General features: G+C 40.6%; 1 long non-coding RNA gene across 1 annotated transcript; it reads left to right on the plus strand.

The window, feature by feature from the left end:
• The first annotated feature begins 653 nt into the window (after window positions 1-653).
• On the plus strand, window positions 654-26149 carry LOC140707783 (uncharacterized). The gene is made up of 3 exons (XR_012087966.2): window positions 654-3376; window positions 18903-19102; window positions 20006-26149. It is a non-coding gene; the product is annotated as an uncharacterized LOC140707783 (long non-coding RNA).
• The last annotated feature ends 1111 nt before the right edge of the window (window positions 26150-27260 follow it).

The following is a 27260-nucleotide window of genomic DNA, read 5'->3' on the forward strand; positions in this document are numbered from 1 at the left end:
CTTCAGAATTAGTTGAGAAACAGAGATTTTATAATGAATACAACTTGAAGATATCATAAAATCCTAAGGCTTTCTATGGATAATATTAAAAAATAAAGCAGTAGAAGAAATCTCTCTCTTTAGTGATGGCCATTAATCTAAAGAGGTCTCTCGTTGGAATGATAGTCATTGGTCTGAAGAAATGAGTACAGTAATGGGTAGGAGTAACTAAGCTCCATGAGAGGTGCAAGGGATTAGGACTAGAGGCAGCCACTGCCCTCAAACAGCAGATTTTGCAGTACCAGTGTATTTTTGCCATCTATCCATGGCATGGATCCTCGTGAATTTTAACGTATGCTCATCTCCAAATCATTGCCTATCTCCATTTCCTTGGTTGTGGCACTTTTGTGAGAGGGTAGACTGTAAGCTTCTTTGAAGTGGCAAATTTTCTCCCCACTTGTACTCTGCAAGGAGCTGTCCATGGAGTGCTCATGGTGCAGATGATGAAGATGAGGCTCGCCAGGTCTCAGAGAATGAGCTGCTGTGCCAGGAAATATTCTTGCCAGCTTCAAGCCATGGATCTCCGCCAGCCTCGAGCTGTTAACTCACAAGCCTACTTAGCAAGTTCCTCTGCTTTCGGGAGAGAACTTGCCTTGGGCAGAAGGATTGGGTCCCCTCCAACTGCTGCCACTCCCTCTGCCAGACTGCCCTCTGGCCACTGGCCTCCCTTATGGTCTCCTGCCCTGCCCAACAAGCCCCCTTTATCTGCTAGCAGAGAGGTGGGGCCCCTGTGAGGTCACAAAGACCCAGGAGTAAAGGGGTTGGGTTCCCAAGGCAGCAGCAGCAGCACCCTCGGGATTGGCTGAGTCCTGAAGATGATGTCAACAATCCCTCTGGTCATGTGATTCACCCACAAAAGCTTTCCCTTATGGACTGGCTGCCTGGGTTGGGATCTTGAATGGATGGTTGTGCCTTATTGCTTTGAATGCGTTTTTGGTGTTGCTTTTGTTTACTATTTTTAGTGGGGTATTTGTTCCTGTAAATTCCTTTTTCCAGCACCCTTTGAAGCGTGGCTGTCAGGGACTGAACCCGAAACTTCCTGCATGCAGACTTGCTGCCAGCCTCTGAACTAAGTTGCTCCCGTCACATTCTCCATTCCTGGTGCCACCATTAGCCTTAGGTGGCCTTTGGTTATGGATGCCTGCCACCTTTTATACGTAAGTGCTTGCATACTGGTGCTTGCATAAGGTTTGAGTAAGGTGCCAAGGGGTGTCTGGGTCACATGCCTGGTCATGTGCCTGATTGGTGAAACCAGGATGTACCCCAGCACTTCATCAATCAGCTGCAGGTAGCCATGGCAAATTACTCATATTTTATGCAAGTGCCAATAGGATTCCAATTAAAATGTCTCTAAATACTGTAGAAAGTGCTTCCTTTCTGTCTCCCTTTCAGCATTGAGCACATTACTGCAAAAGTTCTGCAGACAGTTGGGTAGACATCCGTTTCTCTCAGGCTGGACCCTGAGAGTAGGAACCCTGTATCCGCTGGATCAGTATCCACAGTTTCACTTATCCATAGTCTGAAATTTTGAAAATGATTAAAAGAAAAAGAAAAAAACTAGAAATAGGTATTTTCACAATGTATTTACCCGAACTGGCCACTACAGGGAGTCCGAGACCATACTAGGTATTGTTATTGTTGAAGAATGCATAGCATGGTCTCTGGCTCCCTTGGTTGACCAGTTCTGGTGATTCAGGTGAAAATACATATTCTTGGATAGTGCTCTTTTACCATGCTAGTTATTATGATAGTGTTCACTGTTATCCACAGTTTTCAGCTTCCGTGGGAGGCTTGTAACCAATTCCCCGCAGATACGGGGTTCCGGCTGTGCTTTCTGATTCAGAAACTGTGTTTTCTAGTTCCAAAATCACTCCCCGTGTCAACATTTGTACATACATAGTGTGCTATGCATACCCGTACAAATTGCTTCCTTACCAAAATGCTGAAATCAAGTCACAGCCAGCTGAACTCACACACTTGCAGACACAAGAAGGGGAATACATTATAAAATTATGCAGAAGATAAATGAAGTGGATAGAGGGAAGCTCTTTTCCCTCTCACGCAATACCAGAACCAGAGGACATCCTTTCCAATTGAGTGTTGGGAGAGTGAAAACAGACAAAATAAAGTATTTCTTGACCCAGCGTGTTGTTAGTCTGTAGAACATCCATGCCACAGGATGTAGTGATGGCATCTGGCCTAGATGCCTTTAAAAGGGGATTGGACAGATTCCTGGAGGAAAAGTCCATTGTAGGTTACAAACCATGATGGGGATGTATAATTTTGTTTTAAAAGGGAGGTGCCTCCAAATACCAACTGCAGGGGACGGTATCAGGAGACACGTATCTAGTTGTCTGGTGTGCTGCCAGAGGCATCTGGTGGGGTCACTGTGAGATACAAGGAGCTGGACTAGATGGGCCCTTGGCCTAATCCATTAGGGCTCTTCTTATACGTTCTTATGTTCTTAAGGAGCTGGTATTCCCAAAGCCTCCCAATATATTATTAATAATATAAGCGTATTTAGTATTAACACCTCTGGAATAAAACATTAATAATGATGTACTTCCTGTCACTGCAAAATGTGATACATGTGATTGTGGAATTCATAGAATCAAAGTATGATACAGTAATTGAGTGGGAAGGAGCGTACAAGGCCATGGGGTCCAACCCCCTGCTCAATGCTGTAATCCAAGTCAAGGCAGATCTGACACAAGATTGACCAATTTTCTCTTGAATGACTCCTACATGGGTGCACTCACCACCTGCCAAGGTAACTGGTTCCAATGTCATACAGTTCTAACAGTTAAGAAGTTTTTCTCTATATTCAGCCTAAATCTGGCTTCCTATAACATGGTCCTTTTATCATGTGTATTGCAGTCTGGAATGAGTGAGAACAGATCCTGCTTCTCCTCAGTACAACTGCCTTTCAAGTATTTAAAAAGTGCTATCATGTCTGCCCTCAGTCCCCTTTTCTCAAGGCTAAACATTTTCAGATCTTTCAGCATTTCCTCATGGGGCTTGGTTTCCAGTTCCCTGATCATCCTCGGGTGAGTAAAAACCATAATCCCGGACATGACAGCAACAGAACTCTTCCAAATGTTGAAAGAGAAAACACCTTGCAGCCTGGTGGGAGATGAGTGAGCAGAGTGAAAATCTGAATTAGCCTCAGGATAGACCGGCAAAGGGGAAAAAGTGAGGTGGGAGAGAGAAGAAAGAGGAGAGAAAGAGAAAGGGTAATTGTTGGGAATTCAAGAGGAGGAAAAAAGAATCACGACAGCTGAGTGGGGAGGAAGACTGGGTCACTGGCTGGGTACATGGGAGGACAAGCCAAGAACAGGTATGTCTCGGTAGAGGAGAAGGAAGAAGCAGTGGGAAGCACAAGAGATTTGAGGGCTCCTAAATTATGCAAGGAGGAGCACCGGTGCTAGTTTTGAATTAAAATGAAATAGGCAGGCAACAACAACAACAAAAACAAAAACAAAAGAGAGCAGAATAGAAAATAACTGATAAAGGAGGAAATCATACTTAATTCTAAATATTTTAAAGATGACAAAGGTGTGGGGGAGGAGGCATGAAACCATTGGAAGCGTTGCAGGGGTGCTCCTGTTCTCCCCTCAATGCTAGCTTTCCAGTGGACGAGCTAAATCCCTACACATCACTACTATTTATGACTCTTAGTAGATCATGATTTTGGCGGAATCCAAAAAGTTGATGTCATTCCTGCCTGTCCGTCACAGCAGCTAAGGGGGAGAAGCCAAGGATAGAGCAGAAGGGGCGGAGTTAAAGTGACAGTTAGAAGGAGTTGAAGGACAGTTAGAGACAGTTGGAGTTAGGGAGAGGTAGAAAGAGTCAGGGACCTGAAGATGTACAGAGAGTGTTAGGGTTTAGGAATAGGTTAAAGAGGTTTAGGAGAGAATATTGAAAGTAAAACACATGTAACAAACAGAAATGAACACATAAGCATAACAGGAGAGATATAACATTGATAGTAAAGTGATTGACTTCATGATCTTAAAAGTATTAATACGTGTTCCAATTCACATATGATTTCCTGTTGAAGAATAATAAAAGAATACTTAAGCAATCATAAACCCTGCTTCCTAAAGTATATGACCTTTTTGGGGTGGCAGTTTCTGTGTGGGTCTTGAGGTGGTATTAAGAGAATACCTGGTGGCAGCGAAAAGGGGGTGTTTACCTGTGTGGAGCCCAAGGAAACAGAGGCCACAAAGGGGGATCGCCACAATGATTAAGTTTGGAAAGTAAGGAAAAACCTACCAATGATTAATATTTTATTTATTTTTATTTATTTATTGTATTTATACCCTGCCTATCTAGTCATTTCGACCACTCTAGGCGGCTTACAACATAAAGGATAACAAGAGTCTGGACAATAAATTAATACCAGTGGCTGTGCTTTGCATGCCTGTATTTTCATTAAAGCTGATCTTGCAGGCAGGTGGCCCAACTGTCTTGTTCCTGCGGCCCTATATTTTAGGTAAATTCACCATTTTTGACTTATTTGCTGGAAGAACTTGCTTTGTAGCTAGACATTTGCAAACCTAAACATGTCTCCTCAGAGTCCAACAGAGCTGCATGGAACATGCTGCTGGGTAAGCAGGCACAGGACTGCCTCCCCCCGCCACCCCCAGAGTGTGCTTCTGGATCAGGTCTTTAGTACCAGTGCAAACAACGGTCATGGAAAGATGTATTCTCAGTATAACAGTTATGAATGGCACACTAGAAAGAGGTCTTGTGAATGATAACACCACGTGCAAATCTTAACACAGGTCAGGCTTTTGCCCATCGAAGCATTGCTACCTTTTTTTTACAGGCGCTCTGTACAGAGCCTATTGAGCAGAGAAACTACCAGTCCCATAATCCCTTGCAGCTCTCATGGAGCTTAACCACTCCCACCTATTTTATCCTTCTTCAGGCAAATGGCCATCACTCCAGGTATGTGTTTCAGAACACATACCTGTGCCTTGGCAAGTTTCTCTTGCCAAGGCACAGGTATGTGTTCTGAAACTCCTCTGAGGATTTTATTTTATTTTGGGCTACTTCTAGCCCTGCTTTCCTCCAACTTCCTGCTATTTTTCTCTTTGTCTCAACTTGGCTGTAATCACCTTCATAGACTATTTCAGAGTGGAGCTTAGAATAGCTACTTTTTTGGAGTTGCACCCCCCAAAAAAAATCCCCCAGTTGTCATGGCTGCTGGTCATATGTTTTGTAACTGCATTTTGTCTGCATTGGCCATCATGTTAAAGGAGAGGTCACATGCTGGCTGAAATTACATTCGTCGTCCTAAAAAAATAATAAAAAATAAACCTCCCAAGCTATTGTCCAGACCATGTTGTCTCCCACTTGAAACTACTTGTTTTCTAACATGTGTCCAGTCCTTTTTCTTACTGCAGAAAATTCAGTGATAAGAGAAACATCAAATCACTGCAAAATATATTTTGATTTATAGTATTAAAAACCTCCACTCCCACCCTTGGTGTATTCAGAGGGCAGACAATGTACAATTGCACAGGAAGTGTGTGACACCATATTTGTAAATATTGTCACTAGAAACTGAAGCATATAGTCAGGAGAAACACATGGCCCCATTGTTCTTGAACTCTAGTCTACATCACATGAAGAATTAGAGGGAAACCACATTTTTGCATGTTGTTCATCACAACAAGAAATGCTCTATACTTAGAAAACTAACTTCTCATGCAAAATGTTCCTTTCCTTTCCTTTTCTTGGATGGCTTTTGTTGGAAAAATGCCTGTTGCTTTTTAATTCAGGCAAATGGGAAGAAATAATTAACTAAAGCAAGACATCTAATCAAGTCATCACTGATAATCAAGAACATAAAACAGAATGTTGCCACAGAAATTAAAGGATACTCCAAAGATCAGAAGTCAGGTTCTTTCTCAAGGCCTGAAAGCTTATAACATGCTGCAAGAGAAGAATCCCAACTTGACATGGCTGAACGCAATGGATCAAACTGACTTTGTGTGGTTTAAATCATGAGACCATATTTCTTAGTATATCCCTCTCTAATATATCTTGACTTCAGCAAAGCTTTTGACAAAGTGCCCGATGATATCCTGATTAGCAAGCTATCTAGGTGTGGGTTGGAAAGATCAAGTGTCAGGCGGATACACAATTGGCTACAATATCATACTCAAGAGGGTAATTATTAACAGCTCCTTTTCCAACTGGGAGGAGGTAACAAGTGGGGTAAGGTAAAGGTTCCCCGTGACATTTTTAGTCCAGTCGTGTCCGACTCTAGGGGGCGGTGCTCATCCCAATTTCAAACCGTAGAGCCAGCGCTGACAGTTTCCATTGTCACATGGCTAGCGTGTACCCCAAGGCTAAGTCCTGGGTCTAATGCTCTTCAACATTTATATTAATGACCTGGATCAGGGAGCACAGGGAATACTTGTCAAATCTTCAGATAACACAAAATTGGGTGGAATAAAATTCAAAATGATCTTGATAGGCTGGAGCACTGGCTGAAAACAACAGAATGAAATTGAATAAGGGTAAGTGCAAAGTACTGCATCTTGGAAAAAGAAACCAAATGCACAGTTAAAAGATGGGGGATACCTGGCTCAACAATACTACATGCAAGAAGGATCTTGGAATAGTCATAGATCACAAGCTGAATATGAGCCAACAGTGTGATGTGGTTACAAAAAAGGCAAATGCTATTTTAGGCTGCAAGATGGCGGCGCAAGCACTTGCAGCGGCTAGGCATTCCAGAGATCGGCCCTTATTACGGACTCTACATGCTCAGGCACAAGTAATTTACAGTCGACAAGAATTATTATCTATTGGCAGAGAAGGTTACAACTTTGAATCGACGGTCTCAACTTACAACATCCCAGCTGAGCTTTTAAGACAGCCTGCATATCCAGGGGTTACTCCCCCTGCTCTCCCTGTCAGGAAGAAAAGAGCACGGAGAAAACGCAAGCAGAAAAGAGGTTGCAGGGCCGGTCTACGAGTGAGGTTAGGCAAAAATCCTCACAAGCCTGCATTGCCAAGTCTTTTTGTCTCAAATGTTAGATCTCTACCCAACAAGATTGAGGAGCTGGAACTTACTATCTCCCTACAGAAAAATATTCGAGACTGTTGCGTTATGATCTTTACAGAGACATGGCTTGATTCTTCCATCCCAGGGGAGGTAATTGAACTACAAGGACGCAGAGTACATCGAGCAGACAGATCTGTTGAATCTGGGAAGAGCAGAGGTGGAGGGGTTTGTGTTTACACAAACGATAATTGGAGCACAGATGTTAAAATACTGGATATTCACTGTTCTCCTGATTTGGAGTATTTGGCAGTGAAATGCCGCCCCTTTTACCTGCCTCGTGAGTTTAATGTTATTATAATAACAGCAGTATATATACCTCCTGATGCTAACACAACCACAGCTTTGAGTTGTTTGTTAACTGCTATCAGCAAACAGCAGCAGGCCTACCCAGATGGAGTGCTGGTGGTAGCAGGTGATTTCAATCAAGCCAATTTAAAGACCGTCCTCCCTAACTTTTATCAGTACGTGGACTGTCCCACTAGAGGGGAAAATACCTTGGATCAGGTATATAGTAACATCATACATGGATATAAGACGAAGCCATTGCCTAGCTTGGGACAGTCAGATCATATATCTCTTTTTTTGATTCCATCATACAGACCTCTTGTTAAAAGAATCAGACCATCAATTAGAGAAATAAAAGTGTGGCCAGTGGATGCATCTGAGCAACTTCAAGATTGCTTTAGGAGCACTGATTGGGCACTGTTTGAGGAGGACAATGTTGATACTTATGCCTCAACAGTACTGTTTTATATCAAAAGCTGCATCAATGCTGTTACTACTACCAGACAAGTACGAGTGTTTTCTAATAACAAGCCTTGGCTAAATAGAGAAGTGCGCCTTTTATTAAAAGCCAGAAATGCTGCTTTTCATTCTGGTGATGAACTACAGTACAGAGAGGCTAGAGCTAAACTGAAAAGGGGCATTAAGGATGCCAAAGCTATGTACAGCCAGAGAATTGAACAACACCTTGAAAGTTCTGACACTCGCCGAGTGTGGCACGGCCTAAGACAAATCACTGGTCAGAGTAACAAAAACAGTCTGTGTAGCAGCAGTGATTTTTTGGCTGAGCAGTTAAATCAATTTTTCAGCCGTTTTGAGGTGGAAACAGGAACAACCATTATTACAGCACCTCCTGTCTATAATACATCACTAGAATCTACCATCAACAGACAACCACTAGTACTGCAGATTTCAGATGTGAGACGCGCTTTCCAGAATATTAATGTTCGAAAGGCAGCTGGACCAGATGGAATCATGGGACGAGTTATTAGGGGCTGTGCTGCAGAATTAGCTGGAGTTTTTACGGATATTTTCAATCTATCCTTGTTGCAGTGTTCAGTCCCCACTTGCCTGAAGACATCTATTATAGTGCCAGTCCCCAAGCAGTCAGCTGTGGTATCTCTCAATGATTACAGACCAGTAGCTTTAACATCTGTTGTTATGAAATGTTTTGAGAGATTGGTGCTGGATTACATTAAGGCTAGTCTTCCACCTTCTTTGGACCCATGTCAATTTGCATACAGGAAAAATAGATCTACTGATGATGCTGTGTCCATTGTACTCCATACTGTATTGAGCCACTTAGAACATCAGGGAACTTATGCGAGGCTGTTGTTTGTGGATTATAGCTCTGCTTTTAATACCATTCTACCAAATAGGTTGTTTTTTAAAATGATCAACCTGGGATTACCTCAGGAGATTTGCATGTGGATAAAGGATTTTCTGACAGATAGGCCACAGTCAGTAAGGATGGGATCTCACCATTCTTCTACCCTGGTACTAAGTACAGGAGCTCCCCAGGGCTGCGTGCTAAGTCCCTTCCTCTATTCCCTGTACACACATGATTGCACCCCACTGTATAACACCAATGCAATTATTAAATTTGCGGATGATACGACAGTGGTGGGGCTCATAAATAAGAACAATGAGTCTGCTTATAGAAAGGAAGTACAAAGGTTGATACTTTGGTGTAAAGAAAATCATCTCACACTTAACATCAAAAAAACTAAAGAACTCATAATTGATTTTAGGAGGAAGAGATATGTACATTTACCACTGTACATAAACGGTGAGGAAGTGGAGAGAGTTGGTAGTTTTAAATTTCTGGGTACTTACATCTCAGAGGACCTCTCATGGACTATAAATGCCAACATGCTAATGAAGAAGGCACAGAAGAGGCTGTATTTCCTGAGAATGCTCGGCAAGTTAAATTTATCTCAGCATTTGCTTCTGTCATACTATCGTAGCACCATTGAGAGTGTCCTAACCTATGGCATTCTGGCATGGTTTGGGAGTAGCTCTGTAGCGGACAAAAAAGCTCTACAGAGAACCATTAAAATTGCCCAGAATATCATCGGGCTCCAGCTACCAACCCTGGATGACATCTTCACATCCCGCTGTCTAAGGAAATCACATAGCATCCTGAGAGACTCTTCCCATCCTGCTTATAACTTTTTTGAACTGTTACCATCTGGCAGAAGATATAGAACAATTAAGACTCGGACCACACGTTTTCTCAATAGTTTTTATCCCAGAGCTATAATTGCAATTAATAATGAGCTTAAAGACCACCAATAGTGAATAATTAGTTGGACTGTGTAACTTGGCCTGCGGTGTAGATGTTTGTATTTTTAGTGGGGGACTTTTAGTGGGTGGGGAGTGTTTGGGGAATTTTATGTGTGTGCATGTGTCTGGTCTCTGGGTGTCTGTGAATTTCGTTGTATGTGTATATACTTACAATGACAATAAATTATTATTATTATTATTATTACCAGAGGTATAATTTCCAAATCCCACAAGGTGCTAGTCCCCCTCTATTCAGCACTGGTCAGGCCTCACCTTGAGTATTGTGTCCAATTCTGAACACCACAATTCAAGACATATGCTGGCAAATTGGGACAAGTTCAAGGAAGGGCAACAAAGATGGTCAGGGGGGTGGAAACCAATCCCTATGAGGAAAGACTGAAAGAATTGGGCATGTTTAGCCTTGAGAAAAGAAGACAGAGAGGTGATATGATAACACTTTTCAAACACTTGCCCAGAGGAGGGGCAAGGTCTGTTCTCAGTCATCCCAGAGTGCAGGACACGCAACAATGGGCTAAAGTTACAAGAAGCCAGATTTTTACTGAATATCAGGAAAAACTTCCTAACTGTTAGAGCATTACAACAGTGGAAACAACTACCTTGAGGCATGCAAGAGAAACTTACACAACCACCTGGCAGGTATCCTTTGATTTGTATTGATTTGTATTCCCGCATTGAGCAGGGGGTTGGACATGATGGCCTTGTAGGCCCTTCCAGTTTCACTATTCTATGATTCTATTTACAGTATTCATTCCACCTCCCTAACCTATTGATTCAAATACAATTTTCCCCCACCTTCAGAGTGAGTTGAGGAATATGAATTTTACAGCCAATATAATTTCAGTTATTTACCTCTTAGTGGTTTACACCAAAATACTGCCAAACCACAACGTTTTCTATAAATAACATTAAGAAATAAAACAGATGAAAACAGCATTATAATCAAATTTATAATCCAGGAAATCTCATGTGAACAAGAATTTTTTCCAGAAGCAACACAAGATTTGCCAGGATCTTTTTCTACATTCTTGACCTCACTCTGGATGGATGGACGGACGGACAGATGGTCTGAAGCTCAACATCAATAAAACTAAGCTCATGGCCATTGGTCCCATCACCTCCTGGCAAATAGAAGGGGGAGATATGGAGGCAGTGACAGATTTTACTTTCTTGGTCTCCATGATCACTGCAGATGGTGACAGCGGCCACGAAATTAAAAGATGCCTGCTTCCTCGGAGGAAAGCGATGACAAACCTAGACAGCATCTTAAAAAGCAGAGACGCCACCTTGCCGACAAAAGTCCGCATAGTCAAAGCTATGGTTTTTCCAGTAGCAATGTATGGAAGTGAGAGCTGGACCATAAAGAAGCCTGACCGCCAAAGAATTGATGCTTCTGAATTGTGGTGCTGGAGGAGACTCTTGAGAGTCCCCTGGACTGCAAGGAGAACAAACCTATCCATTCTGAAGGAAATCAATCCTGAAGCTGAGGCTCCAATACTTTGGCCATCTCATGAGAAGAGAAGACTCCCTGGAAAAGCCCCTGATGTTGGGAAAGTGTGAAGGCAAGAGGAGAAGGGGACGACAGAGGAGGAGATGGTTGGACAGTGTCAGCGAAGCTACCAACAGGAATTTGACCCAACTCCGGGAGGCAGCGGAAGACAGGAGGGCCTGGCGTGCTCTGATCCATGGGGTCACGAAGAGTTGGATACGACTTAACAACTAAACAACGACAATTCAGTCAGATACATATCTACAAATAACATCAAAATTAAAGGCTTATCTTTCATGTTTTCATGTGTAAGCTTTGCACGTGAGGAGGGAAGTTAAGATTAAAATGCTAGATGTATTTGTTTTTTTAGGATTCTCCACATGAAGAGTAAGTAGATGGGGAAAAAAGACCTACGATATTACTGGACACTTCCCTAGATTTTTTTAGATTTCTTCTTTCTTAGGGCCCTAAAATATTAAGGAGAGCCTCCATGAATCCAGGAAACTGAAAGTATTTGTTTCCGATCAGGGCTGGTATGAAAAGAAGGCCAGTGGAAAGAGACAAAAGTCAGCAGCAGGTGGAGCTAAATAATTCTGGTTTTGTTCCCTTCCTCCTTCTCTTACAATGATACTTGAAGGATATGTTCTGAACAGGTCACTGGAATAAAAAATCCCCACATCCTGTTATGCATGGTATCTTTGTTGGGACATGAAAAGATCACAAATGGGGAAACTTTTGAGTCCCACCAGATTCTTCATCAGGCTTGAAATTCCAGAGTTTAGGGTGAGGTAGAGTAGAATGGGGAGTAGAGAAAAAAAGGAAAAATCAAAGTTTAAAAAATATATATCTAAGATATTTTATTTATTTATTTATTTATTTATTTATTTATTTATTTATTTATTTATTTATTTATTTATTTATTTATTTATTTATTTATTTATTTATTGTCATTGTAAGTATATACACAGTACTGTACAATGAAATTCACAGACATCCAGAGACCTGACACATGCACACACGTAAAATTCCCCAAACACTCCCCACCCACTAAAAAAAATCCCCCAACACTCCCCACCCACTAAAAAAAATCCCCCAACACTCCCCACCCACTAAAAGTCCCCCACTAAAAATACAAACATCTATACCGCAGACCAAGTAACACAGTCCAACTAACTATTCACTACTGGTGGTCTTTAAGCTCATTATTAAGTGCAATTATAGCTCTGGGATAAAAACTATTCAGAAAACGTGTGGTCCGAGTCTTAATTGTTCTATATCTTCTGCCAGATGGCAACAGTTCAAAAAAGTTATAAGCAGTGAAGATGTCATCCAGGGTTGGTAGCTGGAGCCCGATGATATTCTGGGCAATTTTAATGGTTCTCTGTAGAGCTTTTTTGTCTGCTACAGAGCTACTCCCAAACCATGCCAGAATGCCATAGGTTAGGACACTCTCAATGGTGCTACGATAGTATGACAGAAGTAAATGCTGAGATAAATTTAACTTGCCAAGCATTCTCAGGAAATACAGCCTCTTCTGTACCTTCTTCACTAGCATGTTTCCATTTATAGTCCATGAGAGGTCCTCTGAGATGTAAGTGCCCAGAAATTTAAAACTACCAACTCTCTCCACTTCCTCGCCATTTATGTACAGCGGTAAATGTACATTTCTCTTCCTCCTAAAATCAATTATGAGTTCTTTAGTTTTTTAATGTTAAGTGTGAGATGATTTTCTTTACACCAAAGTATCAACCTTTGTACTTCTTTTCTATAAGCAGACTCATTGTTCTTATTTATGAGCCCCATCACTGTCGTATCATCCGCAAATTTAATAATGGTGTTATACAGTGGGGTGCAATCATGTGTGTACAGGGAATAGAGGAAGGGACTTAGCACACAGCCCTGGGGAGCTCCTGTACTTAGTACCAGGGTAGAAGAATGGTGAGATCCCATCCTAACTGACTGTGGCCTATCTGTCAGAAAGTCCTTTATCCAGACGCAGATCTTCTGAGGTAATCCCAGGTTGATCATTTTAAAAAACAACCTATTTGGTAGAATGGTATTAAAAGCAGAGCTATAATCCACAAACAACAGCCTCGCATAAGTTCCCTGTTGTTCTAAGTGGCTCAATACAGTATGGAGTACAATGGACACAGCATCATCAGTAGATCTATTTCTCCTGTATGCAAACTGCCATGGGTCCAAAGAAGGTGGAAGACTAGCCTTAATGTAATCCAGCACCAATCACTCAAAACATTTCATAATAACAGATATTAAAGCTACTGGTCTATAATCATTGGGAGATACCACAGCTGACTGCTTCGGGACTGGCACTATAATAGATGTCTTCAGGCAAGTGGGGACAGAACACTGCAACAAGGATAGATTGAAAATATCCGTAAAAACTCCAGCTAATTCTGCAGCACAGCCCCTAACAACTCGTCCCATGATTCCATCTGGTCCAGCTGCCTTTCGAATATTAATATTCTGGAAAGCGCGTCTCACATCTGAAATCTGCAGTACTAGTGGTTGTCTGTCGATGGTAGATTCTAATGATGTATTATGGACAGTAGGTGCTGGAATAATGGTTGTTCCTGTTTCCACCTCAAAACGGCTGAAAAATTGATTTATCTGCTCAGCCAAAAAATCACTGCTGCTACACAGACTGTTTTTGTTACTCTGCCCCATGATTTGTCGTAGACCATGCCATACTCGACGAGTATTATTTATTTAATAATAAAACTTACTCTATTTTTTTGATTTCGCACATGGACCACACAACTTGTGTTTAATTTGTTGTTATTGTTGAAACATAGTCTCATATTGGTTTAATAGGTTACTACACTATGATTGCTCGTTCTCTTCTATGGTGTATATGATATGTACCATTCTTTATAGCCACATGAGGATGGTGGCCTACTTGAAGTATTGAACACCTCTGTCACACGCACATACATAAAGACTTTCCTTCCAGATAGTTACCCTCCACTGTTCATGGCGTTGTGCATGGCAAGCAGTGGAGACTTAGATATTCATCCTCACTCTCTTTCTTGACTGCACAGCTTGCAAACAAGGAGTTAAAACAAATGGCGCTAAGGCTGAAACTAAGAACTGAGTGGAAAGAAGTGACTTGCCTAATAATGAAAACTCTGAACAGATACAAACAACCGTAAGAAGAAAGACACCAATGAAGGCCAATCTACTTGAATAGGCATTGATGCATTTTATTTTCTTAGAAGAAACAGCAGTCTTTTCAAAATCGTTATGATTCTGTAATTTTGACCTGGGCCTCAACTCATGGGGGGTGGGGACTCCCCTCAACCAAAGGTGTAGATTGTCGTGTATTTTATGAATAAAACAAAACAAAACAAAACATGCCATTGTTTATATTAAAAGGTTTGTTTACACATTGTGAGATCAGTTCTCAAACAGTGAACTGACCTCACAATGTGAGATGGCTTGGGTCTCCTCTGAGCTCTCAGAGGGCCTTATTGTTACCTTTTTTTGACTAGGACACACAGAATCTTCTGGCCAATGCTAGAGATGGTGGATGGGAGAGTCCTGCCCATTTACTGCATTTAGAGAACTTGTGCCTTAGCGTTCCTTTGGTGAAATAGCAGCTATAGGGCAATACTGTACTTGGAAATGCACAAGGCACTTTGTACCTACTCACAGCAGCCAGCCTACTCTGGGCCCAGAAATGGAAAAGTGAAGAAATACCAATGACAAAGGAGTTGCTAAAGAAGTTATGGGACATAGCAGAACTAGATACACTTTCAGAAGCACTGCGGGAACAACCAAGGGACTATGTAAAACAAAGCTGGAAATTAATATATTTTTGGGCATGGAAAAAGACAGGAGTTTAGGGCAAAATTCGCTATTCTATGTACTCAGTGCTCACTGGAAACCAACTGGAGTAAATAGTGTTTTTTGTTGTTGTTTGTTGTCTGTTTGTAGTGGCTGGTGGTTTGGTGTTTCCTGTTTTGTCTGCTTTGTTGTGTTTTATTTTAAATACAATTTTACTTGTAAAAAAGTCATTTCTGAACCTCTTTTTTGCCTATCATTTTGGCAGCACACAAAACTATTTATGCAGTTCAACATTCCTTCAGATGTTATTTTTACAAAATGTAATGGGACTTATTCTCAAGTCATTGGGCCTCCTTTACCCTCATTAAGCCCACAAATGACCTTTCTATGCATATTTGTCTTGGGTTCCCCTGAATTCTGGCCTTTCTGATTCTCCTGACTGTAGGCAATACAATTTCTCAGTGGCTATTCCCAGGCTTTGGAATGCACTTTTTTGCTTATCTGGAGAAGCCAGATTGGCCCCCTCCATCTTGCCCCCCTGTCCTCAGGTGAAGACCTTTTTTCAGGCATGCTTTTAAGTGATAATTGTCTAGGGGATGCCCTGTTTATGAAATTTAGATACAGTTCTTTAAATTAATGTTTCAAATTTATTTCTTAATCTTATCTAATGTTTCATTGTTTTTTAAAATATCATGTTGTATGGTAGTTTTAACTTGTTATGACTACATGGTTTTGTTATAAACTGCCTTTGGTCCCCTGTGGGCAGAAAGGTGGCATAGAATAGAATGGAATAGATAAATAAATAATGTAATGCCAACTTGCTTTTGGATTATGTTGACCCCCTAAACTCTTTTTAACTGTCTTGCATTTTTCAAATTCTTCAGATACAAATTCAGACACAATGTATTTCATTGTGAGCCTCTGTGGATTTTGATCTGCAAATCTTCACATGGAAATAAATCTAGTAGTCTTTTAAGAGCTATAATAACCACCACCGCCACCGCCACCCAATATTTTTGCCAGCATGCTGAGATGAACTAACATGGCCACTCTTCTTAGTATTTGCATTACTTGCCATGGAACATTGCAATTAATGGGTGAGTTGCTAGGGACCATCTTGGTTGCGCAATCGGCACGCAACTGTGATTGAGTCCTGACACCTTGTCAGTTACCTGCAGTGAGCCATGACAATTTATGGAACCCTTACAAAAACACCAACAAGATGCTGGCTGTTAAATCCCAATTCCTTGACTTGAAGTTGTTAAGAAAAATATAAGGGAAAAAAGGATAATATTTTAGTAATGTATGACTGTTATCGGGAATCAAAGGCTTTCCAAAATTACTGCTGCCATTGCTGTTTCAAGATTGTGGCCTGGTTCCTTGCAGAATCACAGAAGTTCTGCTTTCAGACAGACTTTATATTTATTATACAGGGTGTTTAACAGAGAATTCTCTTGGTGTGACCTCTGTAGCCTAGTCCTGAAGCAGTGGATAGTGCTCTCACCCTACATCTCCCAACAAGCACAATCCATTTAGGATGCATTGGGGTCTAATTTGGTATAGTGGGACACAGGGACAGGACCCCCCCCCTGCTTTTTTGTTCAAGGAGCTGTCCAAGCTGTCCACAGTTTACTTTGGAAATATGGTTCATGAATGGTCCATCTGCCTTTGGCGAAACACTGTGTTAAGAGCATTAGGTACACGACACCTTCACAGGATTCAAATCCTTCTTGTAAGGACTTTGTTTGGTGTATTTATTTATTTATTTATTTATTTATTTATTTATTTATTTATTTATTTATTTTCCGGCTTTTACCCTGCCCATCTAGATTCAACGAATCTACTTTGGTCAGCTTACAGTCCGAGTATAAAACAAAAATTTAAAAAATGGTATTAAACAAGATACACATGTATGTGGATGTTAAGTCCTTGAAAGATTGGACTCTGAGAGGCACCAGAGAGGAAGATACTATGGTTCCTTTGAGGAAAATGTTTGTGTGTTATGGGTGGAAAGAAGAGCAGGATGGTTTTCATGGCGGACTTTCTATCAAGATGTGTTTCTTCTTATTTTCCATACCCATGTAATATCAGGACCTGAACAATCATTGTTGTGATTAGTTGTTTGATAACAAAGTTATCATAGGTGCCAGAATAGCTGCTTGTTTTAATGGGAAGTATTTCATTTAAAACTCCCCCCAATATTTAAGAACTGCTGAATAGCTCAGTGGTTTAGGTCTCTGGCTATGAAGCCAAAGGTTGGGAGGTCAATTTCCCACTGTGTCAGGGGCTGGACTTGATGATCTATAAGGTCCCTTCCAGCTCTGCAGTTCTAAGATTATTATATTTTTATTCACTAACCATTTTGCACATGAAGAGCCCATGTAAAGACTTCTTGTCTTGTTACTTGCAGTACAATTGAACCCGGAACCTTAGATAGATTTAAGAAGATAAACTTGTGGGTCACAGTATGTACAGGAGTTCTTCTTTTAAGTAGTATTTCTTAAGACATTATAATTGGAAAAGATAAGGATAACAATGGGAAAAACCCTACAAGCAATGGGGCTTCAGAAGGAGACTAGATGTAGATAACAGGCAAAAATGTCAGGGTTGGCATGCAAGATAGACCAGTTTGATAAGTTCTTCAGCCTTTATGGCTCTACACTTAGTATAAGAATGAGCACCTGAACTGGAAAGCCCAAAATCACATTTCTGACAACACAGAAGCTTCTGTGAAGATTCAGATACTCAGAGACAATGAAGCTGCAGTTCCTGGCTTGTGTGGTCTTCTTCTGCCTCCTGGCACTGGAGAACTCCAGGGCAAATCTAGCTAAGGTTTGTATTATGATAACTTTGGATGGTAATTTGCAGGAATTTATGATTTTATTTTAAAATGATTGTCCATATTAATTTATTGTTTTGCCATGAAAGAGAGACATTTCCTTGAACTGGTTTCAGTTACAAGAATGGAACTCACAGTTTCAAGGAACTTCTCCTGCCCTTCCTTGTTATCCTGTAAATTCCCCTTTGGAAGCCAAGTAGTCACTCGTTTCTCCTTTAAATTCATTTAGAAAGAAGAACTGAGAAACAGATTAAGTAGTTTTGCTATTTTTATTTATATGTCGGAATGTGTATAGGCTTCAGAGTGGTAGTTCCCAGTACTGTCCTAGTTACTGCCTATGCCCCATTGAAAGATTTCTTTGGAGTTATGACTAGCTTTCCAGCTTTGGGGGCATATGTGAATCTTCTGCTATGTTCCATCTGTACTAGTGAGTGTGACATACTTTTGTTGTTTCAAGAAGGGTCAATTCACCTGAGCATACTGATTATTTTATTTCATTCATTTGTTTGAATAAATTTAATGATTATTTTATTTTATTCTTTTTTGAAGGTGGCTTTTGAAATAACCAGTAAATTTTGTGCTAAATCTTTGAAAAAAATCAACTCTGCTGTGTATTTACTCCAATTATATAAAAAATTAGAAGTAAAAATTAATAGGAAAAATAAACAGTGATGAATCAATGTTGACCAGAACGGACATGTGAAGTAAACAAAGACAAGAAAAGGGCTTCATATGAATTTGAAGAGTTTTAAGAAAGCAGTCAAAGCCTGGAAATACACAGCACACCGCGAAATACACAGCACACCAAGAAACTGCAGACATGGTCTTCTGTCTTGGGCTGCTCTTATGCTTTTCAATGTCTCCAGTCATGGGGAGAAATTCCAGATGTAGCAAGAGTTTTCCTCTTACTTCAAACAAACTGTCTCCACATGGAGACTGTGACAGGGACTGGGATAGGCCAGAACTGTCTCACTGCTCTACCTTTTCAAATTAATTTTATTTGGCTGCTAAATAGGGCTATACATACATACAAGTAACACACATGCCCTTTCCTTCTACAGGACAGTAAAGAAGATGTAGACAATGATCCACATAATCATGATGATGATGGTGGTGGTGACAATGACAATGATGACAACAATGATAAAAATGATGGCAAAGATGATGATGATCGCAGTGCTGCAACTGATAATGATGAAGGTGATGATGATGATGATCACAGGGATAAGTGAGATGAAGATAAACAGGGAGGGGCACTGAGGTGAGTTTCAACCTCTCAGGAAGTTTTCTGATTTTGGGGAAAAAAATTGTGTTGGACGTTTCAGTTTCAGTTCCAAATTGGTCACATTTTGGACAAGACCATGTAAGTTACTGTAAAAATCCTTTATTCTGGTTGTAAAGAAATTAGTCTTCGTAGACAGCATTTACATTGGTTGTTGTGGGTTTTTCAGGCTCTTTGGCCGTGTTCTGAAGGTTGTTCTTCCTAACGTTTTGCCAAACTCTGTGGCTGGCATCTTCAGAGGACAGCACTCTGTGCTCAGAGTGGCCGGTATCTTCAGAGCACAGAATGCTGTCCTCTGAAGATGCCAGCCACAGAGACTGGCAAAACGTTAGGAAGAACAACCTTCAGAACACAGCCAAAGAGCCCGAAAAACCCACAACAACCATTAGATCCCAGCCGTGAAACCTTCGCGAATACAGTACTTACAATTTTTTTGCAGTGGTGTGATCTAGGTCCACAAAGCAACCTGCTCAGTGATCTCAACCATGTTCCATTCATTGCAAAAGGAAAATCTAAGAAGAGCCCCTCTGGACCAGACATTTGGCCCGTCTAGCCCTGCCTCTTGTTTGCCCCCAGGAAGTGCATGAAGTCAGCCACCTGGCCCTCTCATTTGGACTCCAACTGACATTGCTGGCACACAGCAAAATAGTTCCAGTTGGAGTAGATTTATATGTAAGCCTGACATAAGTGTTGACTTGACAAGATCCTTTCATTCATTGTGCCTTCTCTGTTTGGGATAAACAATTAAATCCTGCCCATGGAGGGAGAAGCAGTGTTATGACATGCCAATTCACTATATAATCTATGTCTGTAAAGTATATGTATATATGCCTTATGCCTGCTTCCTTTAATCTCCTGACATGTATACTTTCTTATTTCTAGCAGGAAGATCAGCAGGAAGATGCTTGGAGAATGATGACCAACCAATCCTTGGAAACCTGGATTTCATAACAGAAAAGGGATATTCTCTACCAGAATTCAAATGCTTATTTAGCTTATTTATGCATTGTTGTTGCTCTGTGATTTGGTACATGAGGGATACTTCATGGTCACTGAATTAAACAGTTGCATCTACCGATCATCTGATTAAACCTGATAGCAAAAAGATATGCAAAGGGAATTTATCTGGTTCTTTATTTGCTGTTATTTCACAATACTTGAATATTATGCCTCATTCTATATAACACGAATTCTTGGTGTTTTTTTCCTGAGATCATGGGGTGGCTTTATTGGATTTTGGGAGACACGTTGTCATGATCATTCAGAAGTAATTTGTTGTGCTGCCTGTTGTTTTTACCTGTTGTTAATGCATTGCATTGTCAGAAAAATACAGAGAAATACTCTCTGGTTCCCTCTACTGACCAATTCTCATATCGCTCCACGGAAATATTTACAAAAAGACAAAAACTGAGTGCCATGAGGTCAGTTCTGACACTTTGGGACTACAGTATATAGTTTGCCCTAGGCTACACTGGTTGACTTTTCTCCGGGGAGAAACCGTGCCAAATCAAAATCCCGAATTCTGGCTTCTTGGCCAGATACCTATCTCACTGAGCTATCCAGCCAGCTGGATAACTGGCCCTGGTTCCTTCTTCCCTAGTTGCTCACCAGAAGATGACTCTGCACTGGTGAATAACGCGTTGGGGCCAGCACCTCTGGGGACAATTCTCTATTGCATTCAGGGATTCATATAACTCCGGGCACCATATCTTTGTATAAGGAGCATCCCAGGGTCATAGGGTAATACATTGCCAATGGCCAACCTATTATGCATGCATTTCCATACTAACCCATTTGTTCAGGACCAAAGAAGCGTTGTAAGTACAATGAAATTTGTCCTTGTATTCTGTTTTCCAAGCAACTGGAGTTGACTGCCCTGTATGGGTGCCAGGCCTGCACCTGAGCCATCTTCTTGCCCCCTTTCCTGATTTTCCCCCCTTTGACCCCCCTGTTCCTGACATCTAGGTGCCTTCAGGATAGGGCCTGAGTCACAAACTAGGCCTGTACATTTCTTCTGCAGCACACAGTCTGCCCTTCAGCGAGATCTCTAAGAGACTAAATCCAGCAAATTTATTTTAAACATCTGAAACCTCTTCACATGACCAGCATAGGAAGGCAGCTTATGGAGAGCATAGTCTGAGTGGGAGGGTATCTTAAGATGACGGGGGCACCTAAATGCATTCGCAGGCAGGCAGCTAGTAAAGGAGAGATGCTGCTAGAGGACATGAGCATACTGGGGCTAGAGAGAAGGACAAATCTTGAGTAAACAAAGGTGTGCAGGCAGGAGCCCAGGCCATATTTTTCAGCCAGGTGCATAGCCACAGAGGGGAATGATGGAGAGATCCAGATATCTTGAATAAGGGTAGGAAAGCCTTGTCATAATGTGCTATACTCAGGAGGGGCCATCAAAAAAGGCAATTTGGGCCCAGGTAGATAAAGGATTCAAACAATGATGAAGGAATAAAGGAGAGAGGGAGAGGAGGAAGGGGGTAAAAACAGGATGTATATTGAATCTGGGATGTGGTTTTATTAGTTTGAGAGGTGAATTCTCACAGAAATGTTTCTTTACTCTTCTGTTAATGAGTAGCTTTATTTGTTTTAAATGCAGCAATCTTGCTGCTACTGTTGTACATGCTGACCCTGATTTTTAAATTGATTTATAGTTAATAAGATAAACATAAAGGGCTTTTTTGTCCTGATACATTAAAATAGCTGAATGAAAATATATTCCACTTGCAAATATTACCCAGTGTCAATAAACATATAGGGACACATTTTTATCAGGTTAAAAAGTATGACAATGTAATCAAACACTAAGAAAATTATAAAAGAAATGTGAATTTGCAATAAAATGTGAATCTGCATTCAAATGTAGATCTAAGGGACTAAAACATCAAGAAGAAAATCAATTTGTGCTTTGTAGATTCTCAAAGATCTAAGGCATTTCTGAGACTGTATTATCCATCCAATATGGCTAAAGAACAAACTAACTACAGACAAATACCCAGGTCACAACTAAGACTACTTAGAGGCATCATAAAGAATCTTCAGCCCATTCTTGACAAGAATAGTTCGCTCTCTCAAGCCCTTGGTGGCAGGTCCATAGCTGCTCACAGATAGTCCCCTGGTCTCAAGCAATAGATTGATACAGAAATGGGAACTAAACACTGCTACAAACCCAGGTGACAGCTCTGTCTACACATCTTCTCTAGCAGGCCCCAACAGTATCCCATACAACATCAAGGACCTGTTTACTTGTTACTCTGCTAATGTAATCTATGCCATTCTCTGCCATCCTGTGCCAACAATGCCCTTCTGAACCAAAAGAAGTGGCAACGCATAAACCCTTGTTTCAGAACATTTCAGATTTATCTGGACTTAGAATTAATTGAAGATCACAGTTTTGGGGGAAAACATTGCAAAATTACACTTGAAGAGCCCTTTAAAAGAACTGAATATCAATCAAGGGCTCTTAAATCATTACCAAGTGTGAAATGCTACATTGATCCACATAGTCTGCCACTCTCTGGATAGTTTGCAAATATGCTATTGTTACCTTGTAAACTGATAAGTGACATTATTCATATCCTGAGGACCAATTCCATCACAAACAAACCACTGTTACTTTGTCCATTATCTTTATCCCAACCAGGTCATGATGCCATATTTAAATATGATATCTTATGTCTGAGGAAGTGGACTTGATCCAAAAAAGCTCACATTAAAATACAGCAGGTTGTCTCTAAGGTGCTGCAATGCTTTTGTCTCTTGATTGGGGGGGGGGGTTGAGCTTGCACAGATTTACTTGGCATAGTTTCTTAGAAAATGATGTCTTTGACTGTGTAGATCAGCAATGGAATAATTAAAATGAAACAGATGTTCTGCAAGGTCTACCTGCCTTGATACACAATCTCTACTCTGGATAAGTAACTACAGTGTGGACAGAATATGGAGAAACAAAATGCCACTTCCAGTTGGTAGAAGTGTCAGACAATGTGGTATTCTGTCTCCCTATCTGTTCAATTTCTATGCAGTTTTTACAGCAAGATGGATTAGATTCAGACGGAAAAGGGAAAGTTTGAAAGAAAACACAGAAATCATTTAAGATATGCAGGTGGCACTACATTATGGGCAAAAAATGATTGCTAATGAAGGTTAGTTTTAGAGGTGCTAGATGACTTCTAGTTTCTCTTTTAATATGAGATGGATTTACTCAGTTAGTTAACCATGGCCTTGAGTTTGGAAGACCTGAGCAGACCTATTAATGATGTCATCAGCCTTATGTGGTGTAACTTCTGGCAACAGGATTTCACCCATTAATTCATAGGAAGTGAAAAGTGACCTGATGGCACATAATCTGTACATACAGAGAATGTCACAGCATGGTACATAATAGTTAACTAATATCAAGCCCCAAAGTATCACATTCTCTTTGGTCTGGTGCAGAAGTCTTAAATTTTGCACTCATTGCAGTGAGCAGTTATAAGTGTCAAATTTATAAAATGCAATTATTTCTTTGTAAACTTGTATTGCAGATCTGTGAAGGATAGGTATGGAACTCCAGGAGCATCAGGTCTAACTTTTGCAGGAAACAAAATTTGTTTAAATTTCATAACAACACAAATATTGCATACAGTTCAATATTTCTGCAACATTCTGATTGTTCTAAATAACCAGAGGCAAAGTGTCCCTTTCACCCCACCCCTGGCTTCAAAGTCTCCAGAAATGTTGCACCCTTTCTCCCATTATACTTCAGCTTATGAACAATTTGCTCACTACTCACCCTCCCCGGGAATTTGCTTTATGGAAATCAGTGCAAATGAAACTTCATCTTTGTAGACGTCAATAATTTCATTGTTTTAAGTTTCATAATAATACATGAGTTAAGCTGTATAATATCAAAGTAAAATAGAGCATAAAGAAATATTTGACTTATTGCAAGAATCACAAATGTCATATTTTCTGGCACATGTAAGATTTATTCATCTGTGAATTCTTATATGTTTATTTTGAAATTAGGTATATTTCTGTGTATTTATTTTTATTTTTATACAATTTCAAATATATTATATTTAAGCATTTTGTATTTAAGGAATAATAGATAGCAGTAAACAGGAGAAAGGAAACATGCCAAAGACCTGCCACTGACTCATGTATTATAGAAGTCACTGAACTTCTTGTCCTTTCTGCTCAGTACATCCTCTTCACCTCTATCTTCCAACAGATCTCATAACTTGCAAGCAGGGCAAATGAACCTACCTGGCAACAAAGACATTTGTACTTATTGCATCAGATTAATGGATGATTTCAACAGGACCTTGAACTTTTTTCTGCAAATACTTCAAACTGCCAAATTTCCTTGCCTGCCAAATGAGCATTGGTATTGTGGCTCCTTAAAAGAACTGGGATATCTTCCTCATTATATTACTCCCTAAACCCAATAAAGGCTAAAAGGATTACTAGATAATCAGTCTGCAATTCTGCAAATAGTTCAAAATTCAGTAACAAGTTCAGAATTTGGATAAAATCAGATTGGAAATGCATGTGATTCAGTGTCTCTGAGTGCAATATGTACCTATGTCTACATGCATAGTATTGCCTGTTGTGCACATATACAGACACAAACATGAGTAAAGATTATAGAGCTCTCTATAATCTAATTTATTATTATCTGGGGTGCATCTCTTCTGTGGAGATGAGGACCACAGAAGACACTGTGTAATCCATTCTGTCCAAGGAAAGTCAGAGGCAACTTACAGCTCCACAAAGAAGCATGTTCAGTACAACACTATATACACATTGCTGCAAAAATGTTGTCATTTCAGCTGCAGTCTTTCTTTGACTGTGACAACAAGGAAAAGAAGGTGAATTCTTCAAATACAAGTTCTTACAGAGGCAACGGAGAAGGTCAAGCTCACCAACCCTAATGTCCAACATGGTTCAAAAAGAGGGCTTGTACAAAAACTAGCTGCCCTTGGTAATGTGCTGGTTTATCTGGCACAGCCTCTTAAACTGTCTCTGTCTGTACCAGCAGCATAGCTGGGTGGGAATCAGTTTGGGTCCTTGGGTCTCTCCCAGTTCTTGTCTACATTGCCTTTGGTCTACCTCTACGTTTCCTGAGTCCCAGGTGGTTCTCTCTCCTCATTTTCCAAATTTTAAAGGAGAGAATAGGGCAGGGTGTTCCAGAGAGGGGAACTGTCCTCAGACATTGACAAGACAGACAAAACAATGGGCTCAGCTGCCTGCCATACTGCCATATCCACCCAGCCCTCCCCTTCATCTCTCCTCCACTGGCTCCCGCAGCTTCCTCTCTCCTACCACCACCCGGCTTGCTGCCTCTGCTGCTTTCAGTTCTTCCACTGGGGAAAACTTCCTTTGTCTGCATTTTCCCAACGGTCTGCCATTTCTTGCCTCTTAAATTCAATTATGCCTCTCTCCTACGAAGCAGGCAAGGGATCCACCTAGGCCTGTTATTTGTTCATGATATGGGCCTATGAGGGCCCTGAAGGATGTCAAGATAGAAACAACCCCCCTTGGGCTAAAACCCACTCACATTATCTCTATGGCTAAAGCTTTAATTCTGTTCACCTTATTTTGTAAATTGTTTTTAAAAAAAACCTCTCAGTGAAAGCTCGTAGGATTCAATTTAGTTTCGAGTGTTTCAGGGCGTCTTGCCTTGTCACAACTGACCTCAGATAAATCTGTAAGCAACAAGCACATGTGATTAATAAGAACACAAAAAGGATCTTCCTGAAAAGTGAATGACAGATTATAGCACACTGTATCCTTGGCTTCATAAATGCCAAGAACGTGGGGGGCGGGGCGGATTAAGAAGGGAGGTAAGAGATAAGAGCAGAGGAGGGGAACAGAGGGATGAAATATGAGCATTAATAAGCAAATGAAAGGGAGGGTTAACCTAAGAGAAGGAAGTATTTGATGCTCTCCATTGGGTATATATAGGAAATGCAGAATGGAGCAACATCACGGTAGGGTCTTCCTAAACCAGAGTGCCCTGTTATAGACATCTCAACACAATGAGGCTGCACTCCTTGGCTATTGTTTTCTTCTGCCTTCAGGTTCTTTCAGAGAAAACGGAAGCATTTCTATTAAATGCAGAGGTAAGGAGGAAGGGTGACATTAAATGGGAGCCCAGTAATAAGCTGCAATTGGTCACTCATGAACTTTCAATTTTCTTTAGAGCAGATGCCCACATGAGGGGCATCATGCCATAGGTTGCCCTCACTTCCTTCATATGATGTATTGTATACAGTTTTTCAATCATCATTTATGTCTGTATACTGAAAAGGGAAGTGTGTTAGCAGTGCCTTCTCCATCCTTGCTTTTATTTTATTCTGTGTTTTACTTCTGTTTTTAATATTGTTCTTATTATGAATTTTATTTTTATGCCTAATTAAGCTTTTAAAATATTATAATGATGTATTATTTGGGTTTTAACTTTCTTTTAATCCTGTAATGGTTGTAATTGCACCCCTCCTCTGGACCATTACACCAGCAGAGGGGAGTGTGACTTATGGCTTGCGTGCCGCAAAGAGGGCTCTGTGTGCCAGCTTTGGCACACGTGCATGAGTTCGCCATCGCTGGTCTAGAGCATTCCTCTCATTTCGTGGTGTGGTGTGCATGTATCTTAATAATGACTGAATATGATTTATGTGGGCATAATTTATAATTATGGGCTGAAACAGTAGTGTACTTCGACTGGATCTCACTGCTGCTGCCTGAGCTAGTGACCCTTCCTTGTATAGCTTTCTGTGAAACCTGAAGTCCGGCTGTGAATTTCTCAGAAAACATATGGAGAAGTTGCAGCAACATCCAGAAATTTTGTTCATCTTGGTCTATGTGCATTAACCGCACTTCATTCTGGTCTTATAGTGGAAAAAAGATATAGTGGGAAAAATAGAGTGATATAAAGTAACATATTTAACCCCCTGGATCTTTTGTAATTGCTAATCCTGATTAAAAAGAAATGGGATAGACACTATTCATATAAAATAACAGATCATAAGGTCCAGTTTAGAAGTTTGTAGTTTCCATTAACTAAGAACATAGGTGAGGAAAAATGTCACCAAGCTTCCAGCTTAAAAACACAGAGTTTGATAAAGATATTAGGTATAAACAT

Source organism: Pogona vitticeps, chromosome 5 (assembly GCF_051106095.1).
Source record: "Pogona vitticeps strain Pit_001003342236 chromosome 5, PviZW2.1, whole genome shotgun sequence".
In the NCBI taxonomy this organism is placed as follows: Eukaryota; Metazoa; Chordata; class Lepidosauria; order Squamata; family Agamidae; genus Pogona; species Pogona vitticeps.